This window comes from Pteropus medius, unplaced genomic scaffold (genome assembly GCF_902729225.1).
Source record: "Pteropus medius unplaced genomic scaffold, Ma_sr-lr_union100, whole genome shotgun sequence".
Classification (NCBI taxonomy): domain Eukaryota; kingdom Metazoa; phylum Chordata; class Mammalia; order Chiroptera; family Pteropodidae; genus Pteropus; species Pteropus medius.
In genome coordinates, this window is record NW_024351729.1 from 17,949,836 (window position 1) to 17,963,010 (window position 13,175).

General features: G+C 33.1%; 1 protein-coding gene and 1 pseudogene across 3 annotated transcripts in view; one reads left to right on the forward strand and one right to left on the reverse strand.

Annotated features, from left to right (window-relative positions):
- LOC120587606 (receptor tyrosine-protein kinase erbB-4) overlaps window positions 1-13,175 on the reverse strand; it is a 767,195-nt gene that overhangs the window by 668,218 nt on the left and 85,802 nt on the right. The window lies entirely within an intron of this gene.
- On the forward strand, window positions 5,328-5,446 carry LOC120587928 (uncharacterized; annotated as a pseudogene).

The following is a 13,175-nucleotide window of genomic DNA, read 5'->3' on the forward strand; positions in this document are numbered from 1 at the left end:
TATCATTCTTCATAGAGGGTTTAAATCATACCGAAAAATACAATTTCTGATTGTTTTATTAATTATTAAATGTATTTTGTGTAAAAATGTACATTAAAATAATTTTTTATAAGACTGTGGTTATAACGTACAAATTAGGCCTTTTTCATCATGCATTTTCTCTAAAGAAATATTTCATTATGTTTTAATCATTTCCTTCTGTGGATGAAACACAGAAGCTGATATTTTCACTAAAGTCTTTCATAAAAATCTCATCTGTCTCTTTCTTTCTCTACATGTGCATGTACACACACACAGAGAAACTTGGAGAAACTTTTATATTAATGATGAATATACATGTCTGTACCATTTATCTATCTATAAGGCATATACTGAACTGTATTGATTCTCGAGCAGTAATGATGAGTTTGTATAGCTATCCACATCCCTTCATGATCACCTCTTTTGAAGTAAAGCCTATATTTTAAAAATAATTATTGTAGATTGTGAGTATAGTCTAGGATCACAGAATAGAGCTGAAAGCTAACTGGCCTACCAGAAAATGAACATAAGACATAGGCCTTACAACTACCATACTCCAGCCAAGTAGTGCTCACAGACACCAACAGATATAAACAAATGTTAAACACTTGTGCTGTACATGGGACAGTACTTTTCTCATAAATTTATACTTCTGATGCTTTAAGTTACAGGATAAAGTGTAAAAAGGTCTTGTGTACTTATCTGCATTACTTAACAGTATCTACTTGTAAGAGATACCCGTTTTATACCATTTTAGTAGAGAATCAATTTATCATTCCATTCCATTTCAAATGCAGTAGTCCAACCCAATCCAGAATGCATTATTGATATGGAAATGAGTGTAATTAGCAGTGTAAATGATCTGTTATTTATGATACAAGTCAGAGCAGTAAATCACCATTGGTTCACTATCATTACTATGCAAATAGAAGAAGCCAGTTAATGGTCCATGTGTTAAAAACAGGCCACTTGCTTGCTTATTTGCAAATGAAAGGCAAGGGTGAGGGTTTAAGGTAGAGATGGTAGTTTATCATATTGTCAGTCTTAGTACTTGCACTAGTTTTAAACGTTACCCAACTTTCTCTATTGCGTATTCTGCCTTGAGCCTGTTCTAAGGGCACTTTCGAATTTAAGGATTGGGAATAATTGGGAGAATGCTTCTAAGTGTTTTGCAGTGTATGATATACTTTTTATGTCATCTTGGAAAAACACCATAAAATGTCCTATTATGAAATAAAATAGCATCATTGGTCACAAAATTAACTTCATTTTCCTGTAAATATATTTCATTTTCTTATAAGAAAGTAAAGTAGCAATGATTTGAGTACTCAAAGACTAAAAGAAATATTAGTGGGCCTTATTAGAAATTATACAGTATACCTAAAATAAATTGTTCTGCCTTTCTTGCTTGGTCCCTTTTGTTTAATTTTCCAGGGTATGTCAGTTTATGGGAACTGAGTGCATTAGCTGCAGGCCAATGATTTCCTAGTAAAATGTAAAATGGGAACAAAAATAGGATGCGTAAAAAGCTAGGGTAGGAAGAAGGATTAAGGGAAACTGCAATTTCTGTAAGCTTCACATGTATAGATCTGATAATTTTTTAAACTATTTAGAAGACTTACATAAATATAGAACTTAGAATAATAATACCTTTATGTTGAAAACGCACATAGTAGATAGAATTTTAATCTCACTTAAATAAATTAGTTCCATCTTTCGACTCTATATAACTGGCAAATTCCTTACAGAATCTTATTTTTCTTTATTGCTAATTTTTATTAAGCTATGGGTTCAAGAATGACATAAGCTGGGCAAAAATTTTATATGAACAAAATAATAATATATTTAAATATAAGATGATGGAAAACACATTTTCCTATTTTTAAAAAATTACATATACATAGTGGCTAGATCTGTTCTTGGTTCATCATTTGAGGTATTGTTTTATCTTTTGTAAATATTATATTTTTCCTCCTTTAATTCCAAGTTGATAACAAGACCATTGGTTTCCTTCGCCTCACTAGATTTCCAAAGATAATCTTTTCTGGCTTTTGTTTTTAAAACCTTAAACCCATTGAGAAAATTACTAGAGGGAGGGTGAACAGTTTGGGTGTGAGCCTATGTATTAGTATCAAGAAGAGAAGAAACAGATACATACCCGACTAAACTTGTAAAGAGAAGAAAAGTCTCAGGCATTATAGATAAAGTAGCCCAAGTCTCATTCCCTGGCATCACTTTTATAAAATGGCCTGACATTAAGATGTGAGTTGTTTATTCCCCAGTTTATCAGAGTCCTAGCAACCAATAAGTCACACAATCAAATTAGTAAAATTCAAGGAAAGTTAATATAGACATTATTAATTTTAAAGTTGTGGGCAGTGTGGGAGAATAACAAAAGATAGTGCAGGAATGAGACCAGAGCATCAGGGCTGGCATCAGCCACTGGCCCAACAGGACCTAACCAGGGAATAGAGAAGTTACACAACAAGGAGAACCTTTTAAAGTCAGTTTCCTTTAGAGCAGCAATAACCTTCCATCGAAGGACACAAATCAAGATATCACAGAGAGGGAATCAGGAGAACAAATACTCAGTCTCAATATCCTTTCTCACTCTAATTTCCTACTGTGGTTTCCCAAATTGATAATTAGATGAACCTAAACAGGATCCAAAAAGCAGAAGAGTCCACCAATAATTACCCACATGCCAGCCTTCCAAGCCAACAGCAAAGCAAGGATTCCCAAGGAAGTAGAAGAGCACTGTCTTCAAGGTATCATATACTTTAGATAGGTGAGCATACCAGAGGTGACTGTCATACACCAAAAAACTAATAGTCCTCCCTCAAAATTTTATAGGGCATTTGACAACATTTTTAAAGCTCTTAATATGTTATATGGATTGTGCTGAGTGCTTTACATAACTCATCTTTCTTCCCATTTATAGTATTTTGAAGTAGGTCATATCATATTATTCATCTCATTTTATAGACTAGGAAACTGAGAGATAATTATATTCAATAGATTTAAATAGGTCTGTATTTTGTTTTAATTACTTTCTCCAGTTGGAAATTTATCAGCATATTTAAGTCAAATATTAGAAAGCATACAGGCATACTTCAGAGATACTGCGGTTTCAGTTCCAAAATACCACAATAAAATGAGTGTCACAATAAAGCGAGTTGTAATCTTTTTGCTAGTGGATGGTCTTGCCTTCCATTTGTAAAAGATGCAACATCTGTGAAGTACAATAAAGCAAAGCACAATACAATGCGGTATGCCTGTATGTGGTTGTTCAGTGAACAGGCTCTAATTGCTATAATTTCACCATGTTCTTTAGCAAGATAATTATTTTTATTCTTCTTTGTCTTTGAAACTTCACATCTCGTTTCTCAGTAATTCCTGCAGTCTCTTTTTACCTTTAAAATGTATCCAGAATCCCACTTTCTCAACACCTCTATCCACTGCTACTATGCTGAACAAAGTCAACGCACTCTTTCACCTGGATTACCACCCTCGTCCCCCATCAGTATATTCTCAACTGAAGAACCAAAATAATCCTTATAGAATGAATGTCGAATCAAGTCACTCCACTGCCCGGAACCCCCCATGGCTTTTCATACGTCTGAAAATCAAATCTGAAGGCATTACACACCTTCTGTCCCATTATTTCTACAGCCGCATCTCTAATGACTGTTGCATTTTCTTACCCCCTCATACATAGTAGTTCTTACTATCTCCTTGAACAGAGCCATCATAGCGCCTTTGCACTTTCTGTTCTATCAGCCTGTACCACTTTCCTACTGGTTTCTTTACTTCCTTCTGATCTTTACTCAAACACCACTTTTTCAATAGGTCTTTCTCTGACCACTCTATGTAAAATTACGAATTCAAGATCCCAACATTCATTGTCCTCTTTCTTGGTATATTCTCTGTAACACTTATCTAGTGTTCCATATGTTTTATTTATTTATTGTGCCTCCTTCTAAAATGATATAAAATGTACCAGGTCAAATATTTTGACAAGGATTTTTAACTATTTTGTCCATGACTGTTTTCCAAAGATTAAAACATTTGTTGAATGGAATAAAAAGTTGGGGAAAGACAGGACCTCACTATCTTGTCGTAATCCAGGTAGTTTGTTGTTTAGATCATTCTCTCTCTGTTAATATCATCCTGAGGGATGACTTTCCCTGAAAGGAGATGAGATCAATGACTCAATAGTCATAATGAAATACTAATTTTCATGCTTATGGACAAAGATAATAGAATTTTATAATTAACAAAACTGTTTTAGGCTATAATTTTAAATGCTTTTTTATCCCAATGTGTAATCTTAAACAACAAAAACAACAATAGAAAACAAACCATGATTTTGTTTCTGTACAATGTACTAGTGGTTGCGATTTGCTTTTTAGTTACTTTTAATATGATTAAACCGTAAGTAACCAGGATTGTGCTGCTGCACAACTATTGCATCCAACTGTGAATCATAGACTATCTTTAATAATTTAATGGGTGCTCTCTCTATATATAATGCTATTGGAGACGTACCCTGCTAAGTGTTAAATAACTCAGATTCTGTAAATATAGCCTTGAATTTTCTAATTTAAAGGCAAAATTAGACTTCAGTATGTCTAAATGTCACCAACAACAGTAATTAGCAGTTACATCAGCTTACTGAGAATTAGTTGATAAGAATCCAATTAGATTTTTAAATCATCATTGCAAATTACTGAGCTCTATTTCCAAGAAATATATTTTACATCACTAATGACCCATCGAAGTTGTAGAAGGTAACAGTTTTGTTAAAGAATGACCTCTGAGAGACCTACTTTTAGTTAGCCTCTTCAGTGAAAAATCATTCATATAATTAGCTTGCCTCATCTCTTTCCTGAGTTATTCAGATGGGCAGTGAGGAGGGCAGCTACACACTGGAATCATCTCTAAGTCTAATAATACAGCATTTTCCACATATGTTATACAGTCTTGATTATGTGATAGAAAAATTATCAGACATCAGTACTGTAATACAAAGTTACATATTGTGTATTCTTAAGGTATAATATTTTAGAAACTTTATACTACATTTAGCTAACTTATTTCACTTGTAGATAGAGTAGCCTTTATAGATTAACTGATATTTTCTAAACTATTTTCAAAAATTCCATTAACCAAAGTTTCAAAATGTATATGGTTATTCAAGCTCCAGTTTGCATCCATTATCAGTGTGACGATTCATGTAGAAGCTATATAAAGTATATAATATATTTTATTATGTGTAGAACATTTTTTCTTAATATCTCGATATAGTCTACGGCCATACCACCCTGAATAAACCCAATCCCGCCTGATCTCGGAAGCTAAGCAGGGTGGGGCCTGGTTAGTACTTGGATGGGAGACCACCTAGGAAGATGAGGGGCTGTAGGCATAAAAAATTAAAAAATAATAAGGGATTATAAGGTTACAAGGTCCTTGCAATCTGTGAGGTCAACCAAGGGTTGCCTCGCCTAAAAAAAATCTCTATATATTATATATATACACATATGTGTGTGTGTCTGTGTGTGTGTGTGTGTATATGTATATATATAAATTTGAGAAACTACTGGGGTAAATTTAACAATTCTCACTTCTGCTCAAAATTATATATGATTTCTGAAAAGGCTAACCTTCAACCACTTGCATTTTATAGATAGAAACATCTTCATATTTAAAAACTGACAAAATGTTACAAATTGTATCTCCTCTTAACACAAGTCTCACACTTTATTTCACAAACCAGGTCCTCAACAAGAAGAATTGATCTAAGAAAACAATGGGTCCTTGACAGAAGTCCTTTCTTGGAAAAATTTTGATCTATATATAATTCGTCAGAAGTGAAGAACACATATATATCTTAAAATGTTAGAAACTATAATTTATTTTTTTTTTGATTCCATAGTAAGTCAAGAGGAAGCCAAAACTACTCAGGATAACAAATCAAACACATTGAAATCTCCATACTCTGGAGTGATGAATGAATTCTATGTGACGGCAGTGTGCATTCTAAATTCAAAGCCTGAGTTTACTGATGATATTGTCATGCACTCTTGCAGAGTCATTACTTGAAAGAGAAATGCCCAAAGAGATACTTTATTTTTTTAATCTTTTTTTTTATTATGGTGATATTGGTTAATGAAATCCAGTAAGTTTTAGGTGTACAATTCAACAGCAAGGCATATATATATTATATTGTGTGTGTAAGGAGATACTTGAAATTTAAAAATTATTTTTTCTCCCTTCAGCTGTTAAACTACCTCTCAGGAAACCAATAATTCACAAAGTGAAATTAAGCAAGGTGACTCAATTATGTAGCTTTATGTTCCAGTTCCTGTTCATGCTTTAAAAAGGCTTGTTAAAATCATTTTACTCCTTAGTAGTCAGCAAGAGAAAAACCAATCCACAAAGGAATTTCATGGTGTGTATTCACAGTCTTATAATCTGAATCGTGCCCTCTGGAGTCCCAAGGATCACTGACAGGTAAATCATAGTTGTTATAATGAATTCCGAAATCTCATGACTGCATGAATAGAAATATGATTTCACATGGCCGGCAAGTCTTTGAATTTAAGAAGTGCTAGAAAGACAGTGTTACGGTCACATGACAACGTCTGTCCCTGAAGTACTTAGATGATGCTTATGGGAATGACAAGTTTTTTTTCATACTTTAGAACATCGGAGATTAAGAAAAAGTGCTAGAATTCATATTTTTCCTTATATTATATAATTGAAACATTCTATATTTAGAACATCTATATAGGGCTTATAAGAGACGACAAAGTTTTTCTGACACAGACTCTTATGAGCCTTAGGGGTATGGGTGGAGAGAGTATGGAAAAAAATAACCACACTGTTTTTACCACAACTTGGAATCAATGCAGTCACTAGACCTCACTCATATACATATACACTTAAAGATATTCACCTTAGTAAACGTCCACCTTTGAAAGGGAATCCTGAATCTTTCTCTCGTGCCAGTGGAATGGCTGATTTTAAGAGTGGATACACATCCCATTCTCCTTTGTCAGCAGGAACTCTCTCTCTCTTTTTCTCCCTCTCTTTGTAATCTCCTTATGCTATGGAATCAAAACACCAAGGTTCACATTCTTTTATTACATAGATCATTCTCAATACAACTGAAGGAAGAAATAAGAGAGAATGTGCAGCTATTGTTACCTGCCTGTTAGATGAAAAATGTAAAATATCAAGAATTTTACTGCTCAAGTTTTCTCATCTTTCATCTATTTTCTGAAGAAAAATTTAAAGAAAAAAGATATAGTAGATACTAAGTCCAGATTTCTCTGATCTAAAAATGAACTCACACTTTTTTCTACTTAAAAGCATACTTATCAGATAACCGAAATAACTTGCTATTTAGTCATTCATATTTCTTATAGAAAAACAACATTTCTAAGTCTCACAGAATAAAAAATAAATAAAATAAAAAAAGGTAACACCTTAGAGGAGAAGATTTGAAATCAAGAGATGACCAAAGGAAATTATGAACAAGATGGTGTAATTGTTCCTCTTACTGTCCTCTCGTTTTCTGTTACTATCTCCTACGATTCCACCTAATCCACAGGTAAAACCTCCCTTAGGTCCATTACCACCACAGACTCCCAATCTCTAGTTTTGTTTTCTTTTTAAATCATGGCCAACACTTATATAGAAAGGAATATTTTGTGATGTAAGCACTCGCTTATTTGAAGTTCTAAATTGGTGATACCAAAAGACTACTATCCGATGAATCTAGAAAACGAACATAAATTCTTTTTAATATTCCTATTATGGCAAAATGTAGTAAATAAATAAAAAACATAATTATAGGAAATTTATACTTGTAGAAATAAAAACGTGCATAAAGTTAATGATAAAAGCTAGCATTTATTGAGCACATACTAAATGCTGGGTTCTAGACAAAGTATTTTCATACATACCCTAATTTACTCATATCAGCCCCTTAGATAGATGTTAATATTATTTAGATACAAAAACAGTCTTAAAATTATATCTGACCCAAGCTCCAGAGGTAGGACTTGATCCCATGGCTCTCTAACCCCAAAGTCCCTGCTCCTAACATACTTTAATACTAGGTCCATTGCTTTAACACTTATAAATTTACATTTAAATACAGTGGTTTGAAAAGGAAAATAAATAATGCTCCTTTGGTATGTTCCAGAAAGTTCCCAGATATGTCAGGGCCTAGAAATGATTCTCTATTGAGAATCTTGATCAATGAATAGGCAACTCAATACATGTTCCAAGACAAATAATTTTAACGTAGGGAGAGGATGTACCATTAAAATCTTCCAATCATTCTATATAAAGAAGAGACCAGAAATTAATAAATTAGTGCATGTAATCTCTAAAGTCAGTTTTTAGTAAACACTGGTGGCAGTATAAACAGGCTGTGGGAAAAACAAACAAACAAACTCAGAAAAACCAACCATTAAGACCCTGAAAACCAAGTAAATCAATTCATTTAGAAATTCAAATTTTATATCAGTTATAAATCACATTTTCAAAGAAATAAATATAATATCATTCTACAAATAAAAGAAAATTTAGAAAGTCACATCATCTCCAAGGAGCCATAGCTGCCATCCACCAAATATGATAAGAAAATATATTAAAATAATTAAAAGACTCAGCCAGCTTACATTGATAGGTGAGTCTATCTCCAGGATAAATGCAATAATACTCTCTCAAGAGAAAAAAAAGAATGATGAAAAGAAATAGCTACTAAGTAGCTATGTGGTCTTGTGTAAACCTCTCAGAGGCTACATTTCTTCTCTCTGGGCCTCAGTTTCTTCATATTCTTTTCAAGTTTTAAACACCAAGTTTTACAGCATATTTTTTGCTTTTTCTGACAACAGAAGAAAATATACAAGTGAGTTCTATCTTTATTCAGCTCAGGGAAGAACAAAAGTTAAGGATGATGCAATCAGACGCCAATGACAAACCTGTACCTTAAAGTAGCAATGCCACAAACGTAACTGGAATGGCCAAACCTTTCTCAAACAAAAGAGATTTTTAACATATTAAGACTTAAAATAGATAATCTGAGTGCTTCATTATTAATGACAGAAGGCAAAGAATGGATTTAGGCAGAACACACCAAAGGCAAGAGTGGGCTGGAGGTCAGGTAAACCAGAGATTACAGGTTCAAGCACTAGAGTAAAGGCTGAAGACCCCAGGTCCCTGTAAAAACCAGAGGCTGCTTGTGAAGCAAATCGTATGATCTCAGGGTAACATGAAGTGTTAACAATAAGGAGATCCACGGAAACTGAGCAAAGGACAGAAAAATGACTTGCATGGAACCCACCCTTGGTGGTCTTTATCCTCATTCGCCCCATCTACAACTACTAAACCAGTTTGGCCTGGAGAATATAAAGAGAATACTAAACACAGCAGTGTGCTAGAAATTATTCAGCTCCCTGAGACTCCCTGAGACATAAGCATTTCTCATAACTTCACCTGCTTTCAACTTTGAGGATTTCAGATCAAAAGTAATGTTCTTAGCTGGGACATGAACTTGGTAGTAAAATTATATGGTGGCATATGCAGCAATTTTTAAGTTAAGAGCTGTCATAACTAGTATCCTGCTTTCCTTTATATTATAAAAAGAAGGCTTTGGAGGTGATAAACCTTTTAACCTCTGTTCTTCATATACTTTAAGTTCTGATATTTAAGAAAACTAGAATAGTTGGTCAAAGTAAGTTTTTATAAGAAACTCATTCTTTTGGTTCTATGACCCTTCCTGCTAAGTATTCCCTATCATCTGCACTATCTACACTACAGAATAATGTTTAAATGCCTTTGTAGGTCACATAAGCAAGTCCCTCACTCCATAATCTAGTTAGTGTTGCCTCCTACACTAACCTGATTCTCTAGCCAACTTCTTCCTTGCTCCATATGTCTATGAAACACCAGATTGTGTGTAATATCTTGCCTGTATCATTCTATTTTTTCCCTCCATGCCTTTTCTTCTGTGGTTTCCTCTAATTGGAACACCTCCTCCTCTTCATCTGTTTGTTGTATTTACCCTTTAAAACTTACCTAAAATACCACCTCCTCCAGGAAGCCAGCCAGCCTGATATTTGATCACTGCCCCTCCCTAGTTCATTAGCAGACCAATCCATTCACTAGTTCTGCTTACATAACATTCTAGGCTTAAATTTAGTACTGTAGTCCATATTATTTCATGAGTATCTATTTGCACTTCTTTCAAGTTTTATGTCTATGAGGCCGACCTTAAAGTGACTACTTATTTTCTCCTACAATAGAGTTTACAATTCAGATAACATCCACCAGTTAAATTTAATGCATTTTTATGTTTATAAGGACAGATGTGATGCAGCATTGTATAATGAGAAGAAAAACATGGTTTTTGGAGCCAGACTTAGATTCTACTCCTAACTCTATTACTTGCTATGTACACTGTGGTAAGTTAATAACCATTTTCTGCTGTTTTCAGACCTATAAATATAGGAGAAAAATACCATAATCATTGTGTTGTTATAAGATGTTATATAAAAAGCAACAGGCAAAATGGGTAATAAACAAATATTATTGATGATTTCCTTTCCATTGTAGGCTCCGAGAAAATAAAGGATAATGATATTTTTAATCTCTCCAACAATTAGCAAGCACAGTGTGTAATATAATACGGGTACTTTATAAATGTTTGTTGAATAAATAATTATGAACAAATAAATGCATACATAAATATGTAATTAGTAAATTATGTTTCTGTATCTCAAGCTATCAAAATAAGCAGTATTTCCTAATTAATATTGACTAGCAAAAATGTTAAAGTTTTTAGGAAAATTAATTAGGACATGGTTGAAAGAAAGCCCAAAGACGTGAATTAAATTTAAGTCATTTGCCTCTCTATTCCTCATCCTATGTTAATCGTTCTGTCAAAGAATGATGTCTTGCCAAGGCTAGAAGGTCTATAGGCCTCCCAGAAAATATAAATGAAAGAATTTTATAATAATCACCTATAATTTCAACATTAACTTAGATATTCTCTCCCTCAGTCTTTATGATATATATACATGATATATATAATTGTATACATACACATATATATATACATACTTTTACCATAATGTACATAACTTTTATGTTTTCCTTTTTGCATTACATATTGCATGCATTTTCTATATATATATTTTTCTATATATAGATATATATGGCTATAAAATATTACAACTAGATGTTGTACCAAAATTTTTTTTATTAATAGACATTTCAAAAGTAACGATGTCATGAATATAAATTGTTCTCCTTGAACCTTTTTTTGTATAGAGGACAAAAAAATCCTGCCTTCTGTTCCATGTAATTTTCCTTATGAGAGAGAGAATGGTAACACTACAGTCTGCTTTCCCTGGATGCAATTTGGCTGCATGCTTTTCTACTGTTTTAAAAAACAGTCCAACCAATGTACTGTATACTTGAAACTAATAATAAAATAATTTTTTTAAAAAAAAGAAATGAAACAGGTGAGTGAATTTATAATTATACCAAAAGGCCAAAAAAAATACAAAAAAAAAAAGTATTGGCATAACCATAATTCAGTGTAGAATTTCTCAATAGTGAAGTACACCTTAGATACCTTATGCAAGTTCTTGCTGAGATAGGAGGCTCAACTTTAAGAAGAGCAAAATGAAGCCAGAATAGGTATAAGACTCCTTAAGGTTACCCTGCTGGTAGTGATGATGCTAGAAATACACCTTTCATTCCTAGCTCACCCACATTCAAAATTAAATATTCTACTTCACTTCTAAATTTGCCATAAAAAGGTGTTTCTAGCTCTACTTTCCAGTTTTCCATTAATTCAATCAAACTGCTTGATTTTTTTCGAGAACTATTAATCACATATTCCACTGTGATTTAGATGTGTATCTAATATCCAATATCTATAAGGTACTTGTGGATTTGAGATGTGCCTTCATTCCCTTCAAAATATCTCATTTAGATCACTCAGAGATGAATTTTTGCTGCTATAGCTCCAATTCTTTAATTTAAAACTGTTCTCCAGTGTTAAAATGCTTTATTCCGAAAGCATAAACTTTATACAATATTGGTCACTGTGAAGAAAACAGAATAATGTGATAGAGTGCTTCTGGTAGGAATGGAAGAAGAAAGTTCGAGGTTTAATAAGGATAATCAGGAAAGGCCTTCTTGAGGGAGTGACAATAAAGTTTATTCTAATGAGATTCAGGTAGCCATCTAAGACATGAAGAGTGTTCAAGAACAACAACGACAATAACAACAAATACAAGCTGAAAGCCCTGAGATTTATATGGAATAAATTTATTTCACATTTGAAGGAGAAAAAGAAAAGTATAATAGCATGGTAAATTAGGGGTGGGGAGGTGTACTAGAATAAGATGCTCTCAGAGAGGTAGTTAAGGACTGGTACATCTGGTGCTCTGTAGGATGTGATAAGTTCACAACTCAAATAAAGGAAAACCAAAGAAAATCCATGAGATTCATGTTTAACAAAAATATAGTGACAACACCATACCTAACTCTTCCAAAGAGAAGAGAATGTCCTAAAGTAGACAGGGTAGGTGAACACTTAGCTTACCCTTCATTTTGAAGAAAAATCAAAGTTCAGCAGATTTAGGCTCCATGTACTCCATTAGTATTTCTAAAATACTGTAATTTTACCATTGGAATAAAAATGATTTAAAGTCAGGTAAACCATTAACTGTAAATATTGAATGGAACTGGTAAATAACGTCTAACCTATATGTCTCTTTTTAACATATTTGAAAAATGTCAGTTGGTAATTAACAGGAGGAAAGAGCTTGATCCATTATTTTATCAGGAAGTCGATGCAAAAGAAAGAGAACTAATTGGCATCAAATTTCCAAAAGGTAAAGTAGTACATCCCACCTAGGGTTGCTAGCTAATTCCACTAAGGGTTCCTCTAAAGACCTAATCTTTTTCACTTTAAAAAAACTGCGTCTCATTAAGCTAACAAAGACTAATTATTACATTTCCCTAGAAATATTTTCAAGATGTCCTTCTGTCTTTCATTACTTGTTATTCTTCACATCAAGGAAAATGTTTTCAGTAAACGTCATTTTTGGGTTTCCTTAAAAGTA